This window comes from Schistocerca americana, chromosome 3 (assembly GCF_021461395.2).
Source record: "Schistocerca americana isolate TAMUIC-IGC-003095 chromosome 3, iqSchAmer2.1, whole genome shotgun sequence".
NCBI classification, from domain to species: domain Eukaryota; kingdom Metazoa; phylum Arthropoda; class Insecta; order Orthoptera; family Acrididae; genus Schistocerca; species Schistocerca americana.
This window is the reverse complement of record NC_060121.1, coordinates 527605436-527630713: the sequence shown is the minus strand read 5'-3', so window position 1 is coordinate 527630713 and position 25278 is coordinate 527605436. Positions and strand designations below refer to the sequence as shown.

General features: G+C 39.9%; 1 pseudogene; it reads right to left on the bottom strand.

Moving 5' to 3' along the window:
• Nucleotides 1–14171: 14171 nt before the first annotated feature.
• On the bottom strand, nt 14172–14289 carry LOC124607623 (annotated as a pseudogene).
• Nucleotides 14290–25278: the final 10989 nt, after the last annotated feature.

Sequence of the window (25278 nt, the reverse complement as noted above, 5' to 3'; positions counted from 1 at the left end):
TAGTCATAATATATATATAGCAGTTCATGACATCCAGTCTTACAAATTTCAAAACTCCGCCATCTCTCTCCCCACATCCACCACTGCTGGCGGCTCACCTCCAACTGCGCAACGCTACGCGCTGTTAACATCTAGCTGCCCAACACTACAATGGCAGACAACAATGCAAACTAGCCACAGACTGCACACAGCACAGCCAGTGATTTTCATACAGAGCGCTACGTAACGTTGCCAATAAGAAAACATAAACAGCCTACTAGCACAGCCAGTGATTTTCATACAGAGCGCTACGTAACGTTGCCAATAAGAAAACATAAACAGCCTATTTATAATTTGACAGTGTAAACGTAAATATAGACGTTATATTTTTCATTCAGTTTTTGTATCATTACAGCCGACTTGCGACCATCACTTGTTGATAAATTTTTTCTGATATGACCGGCTTTATGAGACTTTTTTTGGATTTGCACTGCGAAGCTTATTTTAGACAGTCTTTCTTTTATCATACAACTTCTTCCATATACTAACGAGCTGACGAGACGCTTTAAAAATACGAGCAAATTCGGTTTATTTCAGTCCTTACTTTAGTGCATTTATCACGGCGTTTCTGAGGTTACTGGAATATTCCTTACGTTTCGGCAAATTGAAATTATCACTGTAAGTAAATATCAGTAGAAATCACAGCTAAGAAGCAAGTGACATCCACGAATTCACGGAGCAAACTACGCGTCAAAACTCTTTTGAGCTCGCTGAAAATCGCATTCGTCCGGCAGCGCAAAGTGTAAACAAATAACTCAGAACCTGACACCTTCAAATAGGTGCAGTTATACTGCTTTCCACTATATTCAAGACACTCTCCACTGTTTTATTTAAGAGAAAAAATAACGAGTTTTATATTTATACTTTCGAGCGCTACTCTCTCTCTGTCTCTATTTCACACACACACACACACACACACACACACACACACATATATATATATATATATATATATATATATATATATATATACTTTTTTACAGTCTTTTGATTGACTAACAATATGAACCCCTGGTTTACCCTCTATATCACCTAAAACTTGCACCGTAGGAAATATTGCGGAAATGGAAAGTGCTATTGATATGTGGTTTTCACAGAATGGATTGTTTGTCAGTGTCTCGTACTGTTAGTCAATCAACAGATTGTAAAAATGCTTATAAAGTGTATTTTCTGTGCAAAAGTCCACATTTTTAAAAGAAACAATGCCTATTGCTTGTTGAAGGACCCCAGTGCGAGTCGTTTACAAGATACCATACTTTGAAAAGTTCTCACACCGACACTTATACAATGCCTGTGGTAGCACAGACGAAGGAACAGCACAAGTATATACTATAGTTATGCGTATCCTGACCACATCGCTGGCAACGGGTTCTACACAACGCTGGTGACTACTTTGAAGGACAGTAACAGGTGCAAACATGTAACTCTTTTGTAGCGGTTGTGAATAATTAGTTGCCACTATTTAAGTTCCAACCCTCGTATACACACCAGAGAGGCTGCAGGGTATAGGCACCCTCCAGCGTTCGTATGCATTGTGTGTTGCCTATCATTCAGGGATCTCCGCGTGTAATGCGGTAGGCCCATCAAATCTCAGTTCCTTATTCGCTTCTGAAATATCTTTCTTAGACTACAGATATTTATTCTTACGGTTGTTGTTGAAAATCTCTCTGTGAAGTTGCGGGGGTAGGTAGTATGGAGCTCACCTGGAAAGTAGACCTTACTTGAATGAGATTATCACTTTGCAGCGGAGTGTGCGCCGACATGAAACGTCCTGGAAGATTAAAACTGTGTGCCGGATCGAGACTCGAACTCGGGACCTTTGCCTTTCGCGGGCAAGTGCTCTACCATCTGAGCTACCCAAACACGGCTCACGCCCCGCCCTCACAGCTTTAGGAGACGAGGTACTGGCAGAAGTAAAGCTGTGAGGACGGGGCGTGGGTCGTGTTTGGGTAGCTCAGATGGTAGAGCACTTGCCCGCGAAAGGCAAAGGTCCCGAGTTCGAGTCTCGGTTAGACCTTACTTGTTTGGTGAAATCTCGTCGTCCCAGGACCGGCGAATACTAAAGGACACCTAGTGACGCTAGCAAGCGGCAGCGAACATTTTGTTTCAAACAAAAATTATTTCCCATGAGGCGATCTATTAGCCTTTGGCATTTCATGCGAAGAATTTGAAACAACCCATTTATGTACAGAAGTTGAAAAATATTTGTATAGCTGCATGGTGGCTATCTGCAGTTCTTTTTAGTGAAAATGCTAATCTATTCTAGTCAGTAATTCATCTACTCCATAGAATATATACGTGAAAACAATTCTGCTGTCTGTCAGACATTTTATTTCCGTGGGTAGACTGTCAAACAATGAATTTTATATCTGCATATTTCAACCCTTACTATGCCGCAGTTAAATTCATTGAAGGGCAATGCAGGTCTTTTTCCTTATAGTGTTGTATTTTGAATATCATTTCACTTTAAAACTCAGATTGACTGTTGACCAAAAATTTCGTAAGCGCATAATTTAAGGCTGTGGTTAGTATTCCCAGGTGCATAAAGAAAGGCCTGCAAAATGTTATGGACATGAAATCAATACATAATTCTCATTAATTTCTTTGTGCAATGAGTTAGTCTTGCCTAAGACAAGAATTATCCCAGAATATTTCCCATAAGACACCAGTGAATAAAAATATACAAAATAATCGTTCTGATACCTCTGATTGTGGGTCTCTTCTACTGCATGCTCTTTGCTTTCCATGTTTCGGGAGGAGGTAGTATGTACACAAGTCAAAGTTCTTAAGTAAAGATTGGCTATAAAGTGCGTACATTGAGAGCTATGAGCAACTTTCCATCTTTGCTAATGTGAAACACATCTCTCCTACTGAGCAAGTGCTCATAGCTCCAAAGGTATACTTTTTAGGGCCCATGTTTACCGGACAATTCTTTCATGTTTTGGTCCATACTACCTCCTTCCAAAATATGGAAAGCAAAGAGCATGCAATAAAAGAGATTCGCTGCAGAGGTGTTACAACGATTTTCGTTTTAACTTTCACTCGGTAGTTTACCTCAAACTTATTTACCTATTATATATTTATGTCGTGAACAGTAATGGTTCTTAAACTACTCCTTTTTGTAGTATCGAAGTTAATCGCAAGTCTGACGACTTCTCCCCATTAAGAATGTGTTGAATTCTATCTGCTAGAAAGACCTGTATCCAGTTAAGAAGCTCGTAATCTGTTCACCAAGTGTGTATCTGTTGCGAATACTATCAATCTGGATGCTAATGTCTACGGCCCTCTGAAACCTGTGGGAGAACAAAGTGAGCTGAGTTTCACAAAACCATTGCAAAATCCGTATTGATTCTGACTGAGGAGAAGTTCATAATAGCCAATTTTATATAATAAGAGCAACAGTTAGGTTCAAAAGCAAATAATGGTTTCTAAAATTGAAGCGACTTATTTCTCCAGTAAGGTTTGGACGTACCTCGAACTTTGGTAACCATGAGAGGAAGAGATCTTAGCTAATGTTTCCGACGCATGTGCGCCGGAATGCGGAAATGTGAACGTCGTGCGTCCAATCGCAGGTCATAAGCAAGTGTTCCTCTCTTAGTAATTAGTTATCGTTGAAGTATTAGGCTACAAAAAGTCAGTGATTACGATCAGTGATTAAATTACTACAGCAACTGAGACATCATCTGTAAGTGTAGGTGTTGAGTAAGAGAGGGCGTTGTGTACCAGAGACTGCTTAAATTTCAATCACGATGTCGACGATTGAACAGGCTTACAGCAGCTTTGAATGTATTAAACAAAGATTTGGTTCAAATGGCTCTGAGCACTATGGGACTTAACATCAGAGGTCATCAGTCCCCTAGAACTTAGAACTACTTAAACCTAACTAACCTAAGGACATCACACACATCCATGCCCAAGGCAGGAATCGAACCTGAGACCGTAGCGGTCGCGCGGTTCCAGACTGAAGCGCCTCGAACCGCTCGGCCACACAGGCCGGCAACAAAGATTTGACTAAACTCACTGAAGACTAGTATTTGAAATTCAAGTTAGCTAATATTGAAAGTAAAGGAAACAGGAATGTACTGAATAAACTACTGTTCTTATATGGATGCAAAAAAGCGGCCAAGAAGATCAAGAGCTTGGAATAACTAACTAGGGAGACCAAGATTCCGTACGGAAGCAGGTATTTTAAAACAACCAGACACAGGTTGGTTTGCACGAGATCGAGACCAAACACACCTTAACGGCACCTGGAGGAAGCAGAGATATTACAAAACTTTTAGAAACTGGGCGTAATATGTGTTTAGTTTGAGCAGTTATGCAGTGAATAAGAGTCCACGTAACCAACAAGACGAGTATAATGTGATTCCTTTGGCCATATTATAAAGTGACAAGCTCACTTAGTGTTAATGTAAAATTCAGATTTAATTGTGTCATTGAAGCTCAAAGCCCTGGTTAATCTGTATATGTACTGATTGATATAGAATTACGTAAGAGGAACATACATGATGTGCTTTTCTATGCCTTCAGATCATAATCAGTGAAGCCTACCAACTGCCTAAAACTGCTTCATGTTTTGCGGCCAAGACTGCAGCAGTTTCTGAAGCAATTAAGTTTGTATTTTAGATTTCTTCTCGAAAATGTTAGTTGTGTTCGACTGCCAGAGTGTTCTTAAAAGTATTCAATACCGAAGTTGGAATAAAACAACCAAGCGTTATATTTTGGATGTGGTCCTGGAATATATTTGCAGTAAACGGAGAGGGCAGACAATCATTCTATTCTGGGTGCAGTCCGAACAGGCATCCGGTGTAATGAGAAAGTTGACGTCTTAGCGAAGCAAGCTGCATCTACAGAAATTGTTCTCGCATTTGAAATTATCCTAGGTAGACTACTTACGTGAAGACGAGAGTCACGGAAATCAGCAATGGCTAGAGATATGAATGTAACCCAATAAACAAAATGTGGATATCATGCGGCATTACAACCTCAAATTCCTGCAAGACCATGGTTTACGAGGACACATTTGGACCGATCTACGACTTCCATCATCATTCGACTCCGCTTTAACTATGCATCGTTTCCTGTACATCTGCATAAAATCAACATTTACGGTTCCTCTGTATGTGAGTGTGATTCCGAGTTAGAAGCTGATGTGAACTACATCCTGTTTTCGTGTTCCAAATTTGGCAAAGAACCATCGGAATTTCTGAAGACTTTGACGTAGGTTACCTCTTACTTCATCAGCGTTTACTCTTTTGGCATCTAAACACATTCGCCTGTTTAAAGTGATGGTTAACTTCCTTAAGAACTGGGGAAAAATCTGTAGATTTTAATAGTATTCATAATTTCGTTTATTAGTATTACTTAACATTAAATTTAAGACATATTTTGAACTGATAACATAAAAATGTCTAATTTACTTTTCATGCTAACTATTAAAAATTTATTGGAAAAAAATATTGGCAGGTTGAGCTTTCAGTTCTATAAATATGCGTACAAAGTACAACATAAACAAGTGTTTTCGATGTCTAAATAAAATGCAAATTCTGGAGACCAAATAAAACAAACAAACAACAAACAAACAAATCCTTTGACCATATTTTAAAAGCAACAATTGCAAGAAACAGAGGGTTTTGGGTGGGGACTGCCTAAAACCTAAGATACCTAAAATCGCAGCCGTAAAATCAAGAAGCTACTAAAATACAATTCATACCAAAACTACTTGAAAAACCAGGATGAACCGATAAGGACTGGTATCGAAAACATCACTTGACGTACATACACCATGTGATCAAGGGTATCCGGTCACCTGGCTGAAACTGACTTAAAAGTTCTGGTGCCTTCCATCGGTAATGCTGGAATTCAGTATGGTGTTGCCCCACCCATAGACTTGATGGCAGCTTCCACTCTCGCAGGTATACGTTCAATCTGGTGCTGGAAGGTTTCTTGGGGAATGGCAGCCCATTCTTCACAGAGTGCTGCACTGAGGAGAGGTATCGATGTCGGTCGGTGAGGCCTGGCACGAAGTCGGCGTTCCGAAACAACCCAAAAATGTTCTATAGGATTCAGGTCGGGTTTCTGTGCAGGCCAGGCCATTACAGGGATGTTACTGTCATGTAACCACTCCGCTACAGGCCGTATATTTTGAATAGGTGCCGGCCGTTGTGACCGAGCGGTTCAAGGCGCTTCAGTCCGGAACAGCGGTGCTGCTACGGTCGCAGGTTCGAATCCTGCCTCGGGTATGGATGTGTGTGATGTCATTAGGTTAGTTAGGTTTAAGTAGTTCTAAGTCTAGGGGACTGATGACCTCAGATGTTAAGTCCCATAGTGCTTATAGCCATTTGAACCATTTTTTTTTTAAATAGGTGCTCGATCGTGTTGAAAGATGCAATCGCCATAGTCGAACTGCTCTTCAACAGTGGGAAGCAAGAAGGTGCTTAAAATACCGGCCTGTGCTGTGATACTGCCACGCAAAACAACAACGGGTGCAAGCCCCATTCGTGAAAAACACGACCACGCCATAACACCACCGCCTCCGAATTTTACTGTTGGCACTACACACACTGGCAGATGACGTTCATCGGGCATTCGCCATAACCACACCTTGACATCGGATCGTCGCATTGTGTACCGCGATTCACCACTCCATACAACATTTTTCCACTGTTCAATCGTCCAATGTGTAAGTAGGCTGTATATGTTTTTTTATTGGTAACGCCACGTAGCGCTCTGTATGAAAATCACTGGCTGTGCTGTGTGCGGTCTGTGGCTGGTTTGCATTGTTGTTGGCTATTGTAGTGTTGGGCAGTTGGCTGTTAACAATGCGTAGCGTTGTGCAGTTGGAGGTGAGCCGCCAGCAGTGGTGGATGTGGGGAGAGAGATGGCGGAATTTTGAGAGCGGCCGGTCTGGACGTGTGTCCATCAGAAAGAGTAAATTTGTAATATTGGATATCATGGACTGATATATATTTTATGACTTTTGAACACTATTAAGGTAAATACATTGTTTGTTCTCTATCAAAATCTTTCATTTGCTAACTATGCCTACCAGTAGTTAGTGCCTTCAGTAGTTAGAATCTCTTATTGAGCTAGCAGTATTGGCGCTCGCTGTATTGCAGTAGTTCGAGTAACGAAGATTTTTGTGAGGTAAGTGATTTGTGAAACGTATAGGTTAATGTTAGTCAGGGCCATTCTTTTGTAGGGATTTTTGAAAGTCAGATTGCGTTGCGCTAAAAATATTGTGTGTCAGTTTAGTGTTGATCAGAATAGGTAAAGAGCGAAACGTCTGAGTACGTTCAGTTCCGCTCAGCAGTTTGAAAATCAAATAATGTAAGAGGTTTATCTGCATAGTAATTCATTGATTTTTCTAAGGGGACGTTTCAAATGTTTACGCTCCTTACACCAAGCGAGGTGTCATTTGGAATTTACCGGCGTGATGTGTGGCTTATGAGCAGCCGCCCGACCATGAAATCCAAGTTTTCTCACCTGCCTCGTAACTGTCATAGTACTTCCACTTCATTTGTGATGGTCTGGGTAGATGTCTGCCTATTACACATTACGACCCTCTTCAACTGTCGGAGGTCTCTGTCAGTCAACAGACGAGGTCGACCTGTGCGCATTTGTGCTGTACATGTCCCTTCACGTTCTCACTTCACTATCACATCGGAAACAATGGACCTAGGGATGTTTAGGAGTGTGGAAATTTCGCGTAAGTAACACCCAATCACCTGACCATGTTCGAAGTCCGTGAGTTCCGCGCCCCATTTTGCTCTCTTACGATGTCTAATGACTACTGAAATCGCTCATATGGAGTACTTCGCAGTAGTTGGCAGGACAATGCACCTTATGTGAAAAAAGTATGTGTTTGGAGGAGTCCGGATACTTTTGATCACGTAGTGTAGCTCAAGTAAAATGCTCAATACCAACACTGAAACCCGAATATTACGGCAATTACTGAAACGCAGCCTCGAAAATATCGCTTGATTGACCTACAGTTGATTCAAACATCCCAATACTGATACAGAAACGCAGAGTCGTGGAAACACTTGATATCAGATGTGAGTTTGACACAATAAGGCGGACCTGACGATGATGATGTACTTTATTCTGTTGCTCTGCACCGTGCCCCCCCCCCTCCCCCTTCAAACAAACACCCTTCGGTTAGTCCTGGCACTCCTTGGTACATTACTTTCAATCATTGTTACTGCTTTTCTTTTCAGTTACAGAATTCAGTCCTCAACAGCAGTAAAAACTTCTGCAAACTTACGTGTTCGAATCCGCTAATGTATCAGCTTTCATTGTATTCACTGAAAAATATTAATTTCATTACATTCCTGGTTCGTTCTCATATGAAAAAAAAGTGCAAAAGGGAAGATGTATACATGAAAGATCCCAACTTCATGTAAATTGTAATCACTTTTTACGCTTCTTACAAGGCAGCCAAAGATAACGTTTAAGCTCCGTCTGATTAGGTACGTAATCTTGTTATCTTCTGTTCAAGCTGAAGGCTGACCCACGCATAGTGACGGACGTATCACCCACAGACCAGGCCATTCCACTGTGACAAACGTAAAAGGCTCTGCTCTGGACGCCGAGTACCTCGTGCTAATCAACGTGTTAATGACGTGTCAATGCCATCACAAATCAGAACGCCCTCTGTGAACCCATTACAAACTACAAACACAGAATTGGCTGACACAGCTAGCGCCCGCAAGCAAAACAAAGCAACGCTCCGCACACGTGTGTCATGCGTCACATCACTGCGTCGCGGCTCAAATCCGAGAGCCAGTATTGTATCAAGTTTGTGTTCGGCGAGAACGGTAACTGAAGGGGTAATTACATTGTTGTCATACATTACTAAAATAAGTTAATTGGACAGTAATAAAACATAGTAAAAAAGTCAACAGTTGGATTGGAGACAACAATACAAAATATGAACTACAATTTTTATATCGTGAAGTAATCGAAGCTAATATATCAAGATAAACTTTATCTGTGTAACAGGTGGACTCTCCGATATATATTTACTAATGTACAGGGTGATTCCGTGATGACGATACAAGATTCCAATGATGATAAAAAGGGTACATGTATCAGTTTGAGGTAAGGGACCCTGGTCCGGAAACGACAGAGTCGAAAGTTATAAGTAAAAATTGTTCTGATACCTCTGACAGTGGACCTCTTCTACCTGAAAGCTCTTTGCATTTCATATTGTGGGAGGAGATAGTATGGACCAAAACAAGAAAAAAGTTCCGTAAACGTGGGCTCTAAAGTGCATACTGTAATAGCTGTGAGTACTTATCCATCTTTGCTACTGCGAAACACTGCTCTTCTCTTGAACAACTGCAACTCTTTAGACATGTATTTCAGAGCCCATGTTTACTGGCTAATTCTTTCTTGTTTTGGTCCATACTACCTCTTCCCAAAATATGGAAAGCAAAGTTCTTGCAGTAGAAGAGGTACACTTTAACTTTCCACTCGGTCGTTTCCGGCCTGGGGTCCCTTACCTCAAATAGATATATTTACAATTCTCCGCCATCCGTGAAAGTTTATAACCATGGAATCGCTCTGTATTCATATATAAAAAGTGAGTCACAGTAACATGACATACTTTTTCAAGAGGTTGATTAATCTCATCAGCCAACTTCAGAATAGGGAAACATACTCCTGAAACTTCACTATCAACATTCCCGCTATCATCAAAATTTTAAGCAAAATTAGGCACAATGCCCAGGCCTGAGACTTATTTTGCATTTAAAACAGACTGGTAAAAAATTTTCAGTAACCAAGAGCGCATAAATTCGTTTTCATTTTTGACGACCCTATTCGACAAATACGAATATTTGATCGCCTGGTCTTCAAAAGCTTTTGTTACAAAACCTGTTGGTTGTGATTTAGAATCTTATGCCATGTTTCCATTATTGTGGATAAAGTACAGCACCTCTCATCAGCATAACAACACATCCTATTAAGAATCACGTCCAGCGTATTCTAATATCCAGGGCAACTTCATGAGTCGCGGTGATTTCAGTGTAATTATTGTCTTTTAATAAAGGTGTCGTTTCTGTTCGCTTCACTGCGTATTTCTCGCAGTTAACTTGTATTCTATACTACAATGTAGCCGTTCTTCCTATGTATGGTCCAAGTTTCAGCGAGCTATATTTCTTGGCAGTGACACGTCATGCTAAAGTTACTTTCGGTTTTACGATCGCACACTATTGTACAAGTAACCATAGTGTATGCAATTTGCGTTTGTCATCCGTTGCTTTTACATTTCCTCGACGTTTTAATGCAGATGCTTCTGTGACCGTTGATCTATACGAACGCTATATTATGAAAGTTGTCAGTGTAGACATGTTGTTAACGTACCACTTACAAGCAAGTAAGTCATTAAACGAAACTGTCTAAAAATTATTTTATGTCCAGGTATATTTTTATAGTTTCAATGTTATAGCTTGCGTGTTGGTTCACATCACCAGAATGATGTGTATGTTTATCATGTTTGAGGTATCAGTTGACAATGCCCCAAAATCTAGAATAGAGAATGAGTGTTAACGAATTTTTATAGGTCCAATGGCATCATGGTTTTAAAGATTAACAATCCTTAAAAGCTGTCGAATACATCATGAATGGGACCGATGACCGAAGCAGTCTGGTCCCTTTAATACCACAAACCAACCAACCAACATCATGAATGACAAAACGGTCACAAAATGGTCACTTAATCCTTGGCAGTAATGCGACTCTGCAGAGTAATCATGGGGCCCCACAGAATAATTACCGAACTCCCGCCATGTTCCACTCTTAGCAGCAAACAGTCACCATTATAGAATTGGAATGTCGTAAGACAGACGTAAATTCGTCAGAAGGTGGAAACAATGTGAAACAAGACTCATACGACCAAATGATTATCTTTCATTGCTCCACAGCCTAGGTTTTATAACTTTGGCAACACGTATTCCTTTTACGGCTGTTTGCATAACTGACGTGTGGTTTTGGAATTCCAGCTGGCCTGCAAATCTGCTGCTTATGTATCCCCATTTGTATTGTTCTGATGATGAAGATGGTGGGCGAGTGCGATATTCAGTTCTGCAGTGAGTTTTGTTGCCGTCCTATCTTATTTTTCGTCACAAAAAAATTGTTCAAATGGCTCTAAGTACCATGGGACTTAACATATGAGGTCATCAGTCCCCTAAACTTAGAACTACTTTAACCTATCCAACCTAAGGACATCACATACATCCATGCCCGAGGTAGGATTCGAACCTGCGACAGTAGCGGCAGCCCGGTTCCGGACTGAAGCGCCTAGAACCTCTCGGCCACAGAGGCCGGCTTTTCGTCACAGTTCTCCTCAATTACCGTCCATTAGGATCACTCAACACACACTTCGCCAGCGTTGTTACTTAGTGGATGGCGTTTCTCCGCTTTCGTTGTATGCGGCATAAATATTGATATGGTACTTCTTGAAATACCAAGCTCTTCGCCTCCCTTGGCAGCCACCATGTGAGCACTAACAATTTGCCCACTTTCGAATTCACGTAGCTCTGACATGGGATACCTTTCTAAAACCGTGTCGGACCTGCTTTTGCCCAGTGTAGTGCGTGCAGAAATATTGAGCCTTGCTGCCTCTACAGGCGTCCATAATCGCAAAACTGTTGCTCGTGCAAGATTTTGTGCACGAACTGAGCTCTAGATTATGCCCCATAAATGTTCTATGAGATTCACGTCGGGTGATCGGTGTGGACAATTCTTTCGCTCAAACTTTCCAGAATGTTCTTCAAACCATTGACGAACAATTGCGGCCAGTTGAAATGCTCGCTGTCATTCATAAAAATTACATCGTTGCTGGGGAACATGAAGTTCGTGAATGGTTGCAGATGGCCTCCAAGTAGCCGAACATAACAACTTCTAGTCAATGATCGTTTCACTTGGACCAGAGGACTTAGTCCATTCCATACAAATACAGCCCACGCCAATATGGAACCAACACCAGTTTGCACTTTGCCTTGTTGAGAAATGGGTCCACGGCTCCGTAGGGTCTGCGCCACAATCGAATCCTACCATCAGCTCTTTCCAACTGAAATCGGTACTCGTCTGATCACGCCATGGTTTTTCTGTTATCTAGGGTCCAACCGATATGGTCACGAGCCCAGGAGAGACGCTGCAGGTGATGTCATGCTGTTAGCAAAGGCACTCGTGTGGGTCGTCTGCTGTCATAGCCCATTAAGACCAAATTTCGCAGCATTGTCCTAACGGATACGTTCGTCGTTCGCTCCACATTGATTTCTGCAGTAATTTTAAGCTGTGTTACTTGTCTGTTAGCACTGACAACTCTATGGAAACGCCGCTGCTCTCGGTCGTTCAGTGAAGACCGTCTTGACACTGTGGATCTCGGAATATTGAATTCTCTAACGATTTCCGAAATGGAATGTTCCATGTGTCTAGCTCCATGTGCTGTCCCGCGTTCAAAGTCTGTTAATTCCTGTCATGCAGCCATAACTACGTCAGAAAACTTTTCACATGAGTCACCTGAGTACATTTACTCCAATGCACTGCCTTTTATATTGATTTACGTGAAACTAACGCCATTTGTATGTGCACACTGCTATCGCATGACTTTATCACAGTGTAATGAACTCAGAACTAAACAGAGCACTGTTCTGGCCGCTGCTGACACCTGAAACGAATTGAGGACATTGCACAAGTGCCGTAGGCGGTCGAAACAACAGTGCCTCCTGCCGGACTTGGCTAACATCTGCATTTCTGTTCAAGCATACACTCCTCGCGATGTTTCAATATTTCTGTCCGCTCTATGTATGTAGGTCTCACGAGTCCGCAGTTCGTGGTCATGCGGTAGCGTTCTCGCTTCCCGCGCCCGAGTTCGATTCCCGGCGGGGTCAGGGATTTTCTCTTCCTCGTGATGACTGGGTGTTGTGTGATGTCCTTAGGTTAGTTAGGTTTAAGTAGTTCTAAGTTCTAGAGGACTGATGACCATAGATGTTAAGTCCCATAGTGCTCAGAGCCATTTGAACCTTTTTTTTTTTTTTTTTTTTTTTTTTTTGAGGTCTCACGAAATACATCCAATAGGAAGTCAGAGAACCTGTAGCTGGTATGCCGGTTTACCGAAAACCATTCGTCCTACACACCATACTCGAATGAAACGGGAAACGTAAGACCCACCAGGCGCGAATCGAAGACGGAGTGGAGATGTTAGGACACTGCCATGGCGTTCATTAATCCCCTCCCCTCCCCTCAAACTACATTTTATTAAAAGCGTACTTAGTTTTACATATATCAATTTCCAAGTTTCTTAGACAATTTTCGGAAAATAAAGTAGCAGAATAAAATGGCAGTTCCACAAACTTACAAGTTGTGTTTAACAGTTTCTCGCTTAAGGGTTAGACCCATGCACGGGCTTGCGGACTGACCGCCTGGTGGGGCTTTCCAGCGAGGTAAAAGAGCCACTCACAGAATGACGTTTGCTGCTGGCAACAGTTGTTATACAATTCTTGAATACACACGTAGAAATAGCAAACCACAGGAAATTCAATAAGGCAAGACAGAAACGGAAAGATCCTACACTAAGGAAAACATAACATACGCTGAATTTCCTGACCACAAGCAGAAACAACTGTAAGAAACAACACTCGTTCCCATTTACACACTCGCGTAGCCGTAGTCTGCAGACTTGAGTTGACAATATTAGTGTTAACTGCACTCTATCAAAACTACGGTCCGGTAGTTTTGGTATGCTACATAAATGACATAGTAACTTGTAGGGCTACCGATATTACTGGTAGCATTGGTAGGGAAAGAAAAATTAATTGGGAACTGACGACGTCTATTTGTTTTTTGTTCGTTTGGTTGCTTGTTTTCACATAATTAGAACCTTACCTCATTCAGTATATCCTTAAAACTAAATAAACTTCGTCCGAATAGGCCTTGGAAGACCCAAGGGTACCGACCGGCCGTCGTGTCATCCTCAGCCCCCAGGCGTCATTGGATTGGATATGAAAGGGCATGTATTCAGTACTCCGCTCTCCTGGCCTTTCGTCAGTTTACGAGAACAGAGCCGCTACTTCTCAATCAAGTAGCTCCTCAGTTTGCCTCACAAGGGTTGAGTGCACTCCGCTTGCCAACAGCGCTCGGCAGACTGGATGGTCACCCATTCAAGTCCTTGCCCATCCCGACAGCGCTTAACTTCGGTGATCTGACGGGAACCGGTGTTACCACTGCGGCAAGGCCGTTGCCTACTTTATATCCTTACAGAATGTAAATTGCATTTTATAAGTAATAAAATTAGTTGATCACGTAACTTCTGCGTTTTATGCAAACAAAGCAATTACTTTTGATGCAAGTACAGTTCACACGCACAAAAATAAAAAAAAATGTGTATCTGTCGTTATTTTGTAAAAAATAGAACGTTTTTCATCATGACCAAAGACAAGAATTTTCTGTCATTATTCATAAATGCGAAAGCTTTTTATGAATAACAGAAATATGTTTTGTGTAAGTTCGATGAAGTATCGACACGATGTTTGGTGTATTTTTGTTTTACGTTTTTTTTTATTTTATCTTTTTGTCGAGGAAACGGCGTTTCTAGCACTACATGATAGACACATATTGTTTTCTTTATTTTTACTACAGCATTTCTCTGTTTCACGTTACAAATCAACAATTTTCGAATAGAACCTGAATGAAACATTGACAACTTCAGTTTCTCTGGAAGTACTGTTTATTGTTAAGTAACAGACACGATAATAACGACGCTGGACAAAAATTTTCCACAGGTTTACTGGCCCTTTATATATCCTCACTCAGTTTTTAGACGGTTCACCGCTTTGGGTTTTTGGGGGAATATAGTAAGACACTGATCCCATACGTAAAAGAGCGATCATTATGAAGTAACGCCCGATTGGTATGCAACACACCTATCGTACCGGTCATGCGGGTGGTATCTTAACTGACCAAAGTCAACCGGGAAAACTACCGTAGTCTACACTCACTTATGGCAGTCTACGGCAGCTTACATTTTTCCAACTCTAGTGTTTGGTGAAATATTGATAATGGTGAGAGCACACTTCGGTTTTATAATGGGAAAATTATTATTCTTGTAAGTTATGGCGAAGCGATGTACTGAGAATTAATGCAAGCATGTCATTATTTTTATTATTATTACTATACGAAACATTTTGTAAGTTATTATTATGCAATTCTAGGCAACTATGATGAGAGCGACAGCATATAGTTGGGGTACGGGTGAGGATAGGAAGTACGAAACTATGATTCCTCGCCCCCCAGCTCCTACCACCTGAACATAAACCTGGGCCAATGCCTGGGAGCGATAGCGGTAAAACAGGTATTGTAAGATTCATCGGGGATTATACAAACTGAAGTTTTTCGCAGCTGGACACACGCGGCAAAGGCGAAATGCGTAAATCGCAGTGCAGGGCGGCAGAACTGTGTCACGTTAAATTTTGAACGAAAGTATGTGAAGCGCACGTTACACGATGGGAAATCCAGGCTAGCCATAACATCAAACAATTCGTCTGCGAGAGAGTAATCCGGTTTCAAAGAAATTTTCATATGCTGTCTGACTGCAAAACAAAATGATTCCGATTATAATGTTGCCCCTGAATACTGTTAACCTTTGTCTTAATCTAGAAATCAATCACTATACCAGAATTGTTATTGTAATTACAGAGCAAATGAATATAGTAATTCATTCATCTGAAGGTGGTAAAATTGCTTGAAAATTCACAAGATAGCCCTGTAGTGAAATCTTTTGCTGGTATTACGCCTCTGAGCTGATACTGATATTTTCAAAAAACACTCAGATAATCACTGTGTCCTACAATGTACATGAATCATTATGGTAATTAAATCCATTGGCTTACCTGTGCACATTGAACACTTGTCTGTTCTGCAACCTTTTACAATAGTACTGATGAAACTGTGAAAAATAAAATTTCATTTACCATACTTGCGATGTGCAATGCAAGACGGTATCTTATCACTTTTAATAAAAATACTTCTGCAAAACTCAACTCGCGATGAGGAATGCGAGTATACAAACTCATTCATAAAGATAAAGAATGGAAAATGAGCAAATAAAGTTAAAGACTGACAAATGAGAACAAAGACTCCAAGTATAGCTATGCTTCATCAACAACAATACTTGGCTTACATAATTTCTCCATTAATACAAGCCGACGTATTCAGTAAACACAGCTGCCTCCACTACATGACAGGCAGCTTCCATCCTTTTCAAACCAAGTACGTTGCCAGACTAACACACACTACTTGCTACACTCTTCAAACGAAGTAACCTCTCTGACTAATATCTGTGGTCTCAAGGTCTTACAAAGAATATGGTTATATCGATACTATGCAGGTTGAGTACGATTCTTGAATCCACAATTACCGTTACATTTCCGCTCAAAACCTCCTGAAAATCGACACTGAAAATAAGACATAGTTACCTTTCATCAAACCTCTCCTATTAAACAAGAGTTTTAGAGAGTGGTTTCTGCAGGAAGCACTCAAAAATTTCTCCAAAAGAAGCAATCACAAAATTATGGTACGTAAATGTGTTTAAAAGTACCTGGAGTGGGTGACAATATATACAAAATATCAGTGAAGAGGTATGAAGATAATACTGATATAGTACATAAGTTCATATAAAAGTAACAGTACATCCATGCGAACAAGTGTAGAAAGCTTCCAGTAACAAGTCATTTTACGTATTTGTCATGATACAGAAGACATGGCATACCAAGATAATTACTTTGACAAAACAGTAATCTAGTTCAGTCATATACAGTGGCAAAGATTCATACAATTGTCCAAAGAGTACAGTGCATTACAGAGTCATTAAAATTAGCTGTACAAATGTTTAAAAGAAACCTGTAAGGACAATTAAGAATTCCTGCCACTTCAAACGAAGTTGAAAAGATACACATATTTTGTATAATGCTGCATGAAACTTCACAAAGCCGTTATAATTGTTTGTTCAAATATTTGAGAAAATGTTATGAAGACAAGTCAATATTCTTGTCATTTCAAATAGAGCGAGAAAGGCAGAAAAATTTACAGTGTGGTATAAAAATGTGAAGAATTATCATTTCTAAATTTTGTAGAAAACCTATGAGGACAACGTCTTGCAATGGTAGGAAAATATCACAGCAAGTCATAAGCATCACTGTTTTGTTGCACACACACACTTATCACAGTAGCACCAGCATGGTAGCATGAGCACATTCCTGGGGCAGACTCATGGAGTATAATACTTGGCCTTCAGTTTCTTTCACTGACAACCCACAGGGCTCAAAACATGTGTGTTATTGAGGCAGACCCAGGAAGTCACGGATAATCCAGAATTTGAAGAGCTTATCTAGGCAGATGCAGGAGGGAATAAGTGTCTTGTCACAACCTCCACTGCTAATCCAGAATTTGAAAGGCTGCCATAATCGGCAATATACCATTGGTCCATCATTCATAAGTTGTGAGTTGTTGTGATACTCAGCGTAGTGCCACAGTAAGCATGAAGCCATCCAGCATACTCTGTCTATTAAGTTTTGTGGGTGCGTGTTATTCAAGATCATGTCTCATACATGTCCAGAATAGATGAAACAAATTTACAAAGGAATTAGATTGTTGGTTACATCCACCTTAATATCATAGTGAATTGTCCTGAAAAACATATAATTCCATACATATGTGCCTTATTCAAAAATTCTTATTTGATATACTTGAGTATAAATGGTTATCTCATAATATGTAGGGCTTGTCAATAAATTTCTGGTATCATTTCAACCAGTTACTCAAACAAGTAAGCAGGTAATCATCAATCTGGTATCAAATATCAATCTTGAACAAATTTCTCAGTCTTTAAAGTACCTCACATAAATGAAAAGACTTAGATCCAGTTTCTTAAGTTACATAGATCTATCTGACCAGAATGGTAGTTACCACATATTTCATGCACAATAACAACAGAAATAAGTACGGTGACAACCAAGATAGCTAATTTTTATACACATACTCTTTGAGTAGAAAACGTTATTAGTGTACATTTAATGTCAGTCACGTGTCAGTCAACATCTTATACTATCAGAGCAAAAATCTTAGCTGCACTATCATCTTAGCATTTGTCAAATTCACTGGTATCTTAACAGCTACAAAACCACTGTCATTTATGGTCATAAAAGAGTAACCTGGTAATTATATTCTCATTGACAAGCTACAAGTTCCTGAAAATTCAATGCTCAGGCGCTAACCACAAAGTATCTCTATTATCTGTTGAGTGAGTTCCTCATAAAGACATGCATACAGAGCACAGTTATGAAACAAAATGTTCATGTTGAACGTATTTTAGTATTTGTTTCTGCTGCTACACAGTGTACCTTTGGAGTTAATATTAAACAGCATGCATCGTCACTACTGAGACAAAAATCTTTCCTTACCCCTAATTGGCTACCTGAAATAATAATCTGTAAAAAAAGCCACATACGTCATCACTACTGAAATAACATCGTCTTCTACTCCTCATTGGTTTCCTGAAATATTTATTTTGAAATATATCTCTTCATTTACACGTATATATCATAATTCAGTACATATTGGAGACATTACTACACAGAATGAGTACCATTTATATTATTGGTTAATATTAATACCTTATTTCATCACACAAATACAGCTACATGATAAGCATCATACATTACCCTTTCTTTATAATTATTTACACTGTGTGCACTTTCTCACAATATACATACTCAGCTGGAATTGTCAATTAATATCTCTGTATTAGCAGTAGTCGGTCGCTGAGGATTGTTAGCTCCATAAACCTATTTTCAAATATCTCAAAATGGCATCAATACAGTAGACTTCTGAAACATTATTCAAAGATTACCGAAAGTTCATAGGAAATTAAATTTATCACCAGCTAGGAAAACAATTTCTTGTAGTGGAAACTCAACCAGTCTCAAAACTTACTTAACTATACTTACCCTAGGACAGTAGGAGAGAGTCATTTGCACTTAATAGCTTAATAGGACAGTAGAAGAAGTCGAGCGCACCATGGATTAAAGGAAGCAATAGAACCCTCAGCTCGAGGAGGCATCAGTCGCCAACGTATCCATAATAGAGAGATTGATCCTCTACCTACAATGGGTCCCATCCTTTCCTCTTTCCCTTCATATCAATGGAATAACGTATGTTGGAACAAAAAAACTTCTTGTGTCTGTTGACTTTAAACTCATAAAGAAAATTTCGTATGGTACCAGTTTTGTTGACGTAGACTTCAAGATGTGACTGTAAGATATCGAATAACACTCGTTTATCTATTTTAGAAACATCATCTACACTGTCTTCTTGTTCACATAAAATTTCAGAGCTATCAAAAGACCTTTGTATTTCCTGAGAAATATTTGATATATGACTGATAGGTTCATTGGAAGGTTGTGGTTTTCACGCAGATAAATCCTCCTTTGAAATCCCGTTCTCGAATTTCAGACTAACTTGCTATCGATTTCGGCGTTCACGTTAGCATCATTAAAGTTTAGGATAGATTTGTATTTAGTCAAGAAATCAACATCTATCGTAATTTGCACAGTAAGAATAATAATAATTAAGAAGATGGCAGGGAATTGATGACCTTGGTAAATGAAATCTAAACCTGTTTGTTTTCTATCTTCTACAGTTTTTCCTGTAATTAAACCCTTAATTTTGGTTTGTTCCAATGGACAAATAGTTGATTCCTGACATTTACTGAAAGCTGCCTCACTGATAACCGAAACAGGACTACCTGAGTCTAATATGGCTGATAAAGACACCTGTCCAACACAAACTGACACTGCAGGTTGTATTAAGATGTTCTGATTGTCCACCTTCTCTTCCAACAAAGTATCTGTAATATCATTAAAGTGGACAAAACTTACTTGTCTCTCCTCTGAACCTATGACACAATTTCTTTTTCCTAAAAAAGTGCTACCAAAATCCACTACCATACTATTAGATATGTTCCCTACTGTTTGTGGATGTACATCAGTTTCACATTCACTCATCATCTGACCATGGGATGTAATTAGTTACCCAGTCAGAAACAATGATTTGCCTTAAGTTTAGTACTTGATTCTCAAGTTCCTCTCCAATTTTTTATTAGTATGTTCTAGATTGTTGGCAAAGTCCTCTGTCAATTCCTTCAAATTTCTAACCTATTCTTTAATCGGCTCTGATAATACTTTCAGAATATTTTGCAAAAAATCATTGTTGCCATCTTTGACATTACTACAGGAAGGGATAGAGACTGGGTCAGTCTGTCAACAGTTGTGGATGCAAAACTTGAATCTTTAACTACAGAACATGACTGTTGTAACAAATTACATCCTACGGACTCAGTTTCCAAAGCAGAATCCCCAACTGCCCTCTCTTGTTCCATGTTTGATATGGAAAAATTACTCTGATCAGTCCGTTAGGCATTGTCCTACCTGCTTCAGTTAAATCAGTGTTGTGAGAGGATCCCTATTAAGCTGTCCCTTCTCTGTTTACAGGATTATCAGAAGTCACATCAACTGCAGCTCTAGCATTTGTCCTAGCTCTGCTAGCTTTTCACATTTTAACGCAATGTGAAACTATTACACATAGAAGATCAACACTACACTAATAACTACTAAAAACACTGCCTGTAATTGTTAATGAAAAAGAAAAAATATTTATGTTATTAATTGCAGGATTCACTGAATAAATGCAGATCTAAGCTTCTGATAATATCACTGCGCGATGAAATTCCTATACTTCAGTAAAGAGCACAATGTTGCATACAACAGAAAAAGTCACTGTCTGTTGAACCATACAACACTTCAAGATTTCGTAAGTAAGAATACTTTTAAATGGGGGTATATAATTAGCAGTAACAAAGATCAATAGCAAAATCACTTGTTCTAAGAATAATATAACACCACAGATGCATAAAATGAAAGAATCTCACCTGCAATACACATTGTAAAATACTCGTCACAAATCGGTATTCAAAACTAAAAACGCAAAACTTTAATCCAGCTGGTACGACCTTTGAATGTTCTCCAGAAAATTTGTCTAGATTGTTCACTGGTAATAATTATGTAAAATAACTGTGTCGTGGTTATGGTATGATGAGTGATTGTTGTTACAAATCTTTAAAGTATTTGCTAAGTCAAAACCTATAGTTGGTACTTTAATTTGAGGTTGCAGAACAAAACTGTATCTAACTGCAAAAAATCAGCAGACTACCAAGTAACTTACACATCCTTGCAAGATCGCCAGGTGAAAGTTGTTCTGTTTAAACTTCTAAAATCGTGTTTGTATGTGGTTGGTAAATACATAAAACTTATCTTGATATTGCAATGCGTAAAACTTGGTACAGAGCGACAGAACTGTGTTAAGTTAAATTTTGAACGAAAGTATGCGAAGCGCCACGTTACACTAAGCGAAATCCAGGCATCAAAAAATTGATCTGCGAGAGAGAAATCGTTTTTCAAAGAAAGTTACCTATGCTGTCTGACTGCAAAACAAAATGATTTCAATTAAAATGTTGGCCATGAATATTGTTAATCTGTAAACAATCACTATACCAGAACTGTTATTGTAATTACAGAGCATATGAATATAAAAATTAGTGTAACTCTCTGTGATAAAACTGTTTGAAAATTCACAAGATAGCGCTGTACTGAAATCTTTTGGTGGTACCAAGCCTCAGAACTGAAACAGACATTTTATAAAAAACACGTTGACAACCACTGTGCCCTACAATTTACGTGAATCTTGATGATAATTAAATCCGCAGGCCTACTTGTGCGCATTGAGCGCACGTCTGTTCTGCAACCTGTTACAATAGTAATGATGAAACTGTCAAAAATCAAATTTCATTTACCATACTTGTGATGTGCAATGCAAGACAGTATCTTATCACTTTTTATGAAAAATGATTCTGCAGTATACAACTCGTGATGTGTAATGCGAGTATACAAGCACATTCATGAAGGTAAAGAATGGAAAGTGAGGAATAAATTTAGCGACTGACAAATGGGGACAAAGACTCCAAGTATAACTATGCTTCATTAACAACACTACACCCTTTTATAAAGTTCTCACAACTACAGAAATTGACAAAATATTTCTTAATACTTTCCTGTATACAATTACTTTCCTAGACACTCATTTCAAACATAAGACAAAACCATGTGTTGCATTTTGAAACTTCTACTCTAAACTTCAATCATATGCAGTGTTCTAATAATAAAAAACTACACCATTACAAATATAAAAACCTGGATTACCTTACACGTTGGCTTGCATAATTCCCCCATTAATACAATCCCACTTATGCAGTATTTTTGATCAAAAACATATTGTGACAAAATCCTTTGTAAACACAGCTGCCTCCACTGCATGGCAGGCCAGCTTCCATCCTTTTGAAACAAAGTACGTTGCCAGACTGACGAACACACACTACTTGCTACTCTCTTCAAAAAAAGTAACCTGACTAACGTCTGTAGTCTCAAGTACAGACTTACAAAGAAAATAATTATAGCGATACTATGGAGATTCAGTACGTTTATTGAATTCACAATTTCCTTTACATTTATGGTCAAAACCTCTTGAAAATCGACATTGCAAATAGGACAGTTACCTTTTCAATGCTTCTGTTTAAATTTGCCTCTAAGATTTCCCTCATTGACAGAGTTGTTGTCTGATCTTCTCGATGATCGCTGCTCTATGTCTGTGTTTGCTACGTATAGTGAGCTAGCTCGAAGGCCTCTATCTTTGTACCCTTCAACAATATTGCGCCATATTTGCTATCTTTGTCGAAAAAAATATTTTGTCAAAACATATCAGAAACGCTACACCATCCAGTTGTGTGCCTGATGCACACCATTACTTTAGTTTTCATTAAGTTTATGAGACTCTTTAAGCCCTGAACGACCGCAAAACTCCAGTTATTGAAACTCACGATTCAGTTACTGTTCATTTCGACAAATTCAACTATGCAGTGTTTTTTTTTTCCACAAGATTTGCTTCAGCGGTTTTGTACACAGGTAAATTATCACTGTGGAGAGAGGCAGTAGTCTGAACTGCTGTGGTCCGACATTTAAAGTCTTCCAATACCAGTATATTTATATAATGCATCGTATGGGTAATATTGTGAGGAGCCCAGACAGCTTTTCCCGGCTTCTCATTTATCATTAAAATATGGCACGACTTTCCGTACGTTCTCTGATGACCTCCTTTCCAGAGTGGAGTGCCGCCTTGTTAAGTGCGCAATAACCTCAAAAGAACTTCGCAACCGAATTCTGTCGAACGATACCGTCCTTTGGCTTATCTTGGACCACTCTAATTATCTGAGTTATTCGAGCACGTCGCCTTGGCGGAACGTGACTTAGCAGCCCCGAACTTTTGCCAGCAAAAAAGTTTTAAAGCCGGCGAACTAAGCCGGCTAAGGTGTGTGTCGGAAGCTGCCTCAGCGAAACTCGTGTTGCAGAGGACTCTTTCAACCTTGAACTGTTCTGGACCTCTTTCCTCAAAGGAAGGTTCTGCGAACCGTTTGATATCCGCTGCGGTACTAGGAAGCGGAAACTAGGAAAGGGCGAGGAAGGCCTGCAGCACTGATATAGTCCACAAACCGAGGATTTTTTGTAGGTATGTGCCTTTAAGATTTATTCTTACACGAAATACACAAAAACTGCCGTTCCATATCTGACTTTTACCTTACGGTTTAAACCAGTGGTTGTCAATCTGAAACCCGCGGTCCGCATGCGGCGCGAATCAAGTATTCACGCGGCTCTCAGATCTCATCCGTATAAAATATGCATCTAGGAACTAAAAGCCGATTCCAGAAACGTCAAATAACCTTAAGGACTGTTTAAGAATGCTGTTTTCCTGCTCAGTAACAAACAAAACTACTTAAGGACACAGTTATATTTTAAGACTTACTTGGTGAATTCGGTGGTGAGCTAAGTAAAGTTTGCCAGTTATCTCCGGGGCAGAAGGGTAAGTAGCAGGCCCACAGAGGGGTTAGAGGATGTGAGAGGGGGACTGTTTTATTGTTTGTGTTTCAGTACTGTCACGGGCTTGCGCTACTCACACCGATCAGTTGCTATGATAAAAATGTTGACACAGAAGTAACATGGATTCGCGAATGCACATTGCAGAGATGGTCATCTTCAAATGCGGTACTGAATTTGTAGCAAGGAACATTAAATTAATTTAGTCTTTTGTAATACAATTCAGCGAGTAAAAAATCTGGCATTTTAATCATTTATCAAACTTATGTGATGGTGCTTGATATTCAGTAAAGCATTTGTATATAAGTACAGGTACTGTTATTACACAAAGTCATTCGCACACATAGTAAAAGCAACAATGCTTCACCACGCAACTATCGTCCCAAAATTGTTAAATGTCGCTGTGGTTGGCAGCAATCTGAAACAGAGAACAGTCGACAAGAAGTGTTCCCAATGGTGCTGACTTTTAACGATCAGTACTAGGGAGGCGGCTTTCAGCTTAACGTGCCTTTCTACAACTAATCTATTAGAGGTCCATAACATACCAGTTTATGTAGGTTACCAATTAAGAATAAGATCGGCACATATTCAGCCTGATGCTCCGCCCCACAATGACAGTATAGGCTCTTGCGCATGAAAGTTTGACGACCACTCATCTAAATTGAAGTATCCATGGATAATCTTAATAGAATTACATCCAAATATTGCTTCTTTTCTATTATTAAAATACACTCCTGGAAATGGAAAAAAGAACACATTGACACCGTTGTGTCAGACCCATCATACTTGCTCCGGACACTGCGAGAGGGCTGAACAAGCAATGATCACACGCACGGCACAGCGGACACACCAGGAACCGCGGTGTTGGCCGTTGAATGGCGCTAGCTGCGTAGCATTTGTGCACCGCCGCCGTCAGTGTCAGCCAGTTTGCCGTGGCATACGGAGCTCCATCACAGTCTTTAACACTGGTAGCATGCCGCGTCAGCGTGGACGTGAACCGTATGTGCAGTTGACGGACTTTGAGCGAGGGCATATAGTGGGCATGCGGGAGGCCGGGTGGACGTACCGCCGAATTGCTCAACACGTGGGGCGTGAGGTCTCCACAGTACATCGATGTTGTCGCCAGTGGTCGGCGGAAGGTGCACGTGCCCGTCGACCTGGGACCGGACCGCAGCGACGCACGGATGCACGCCAAGAC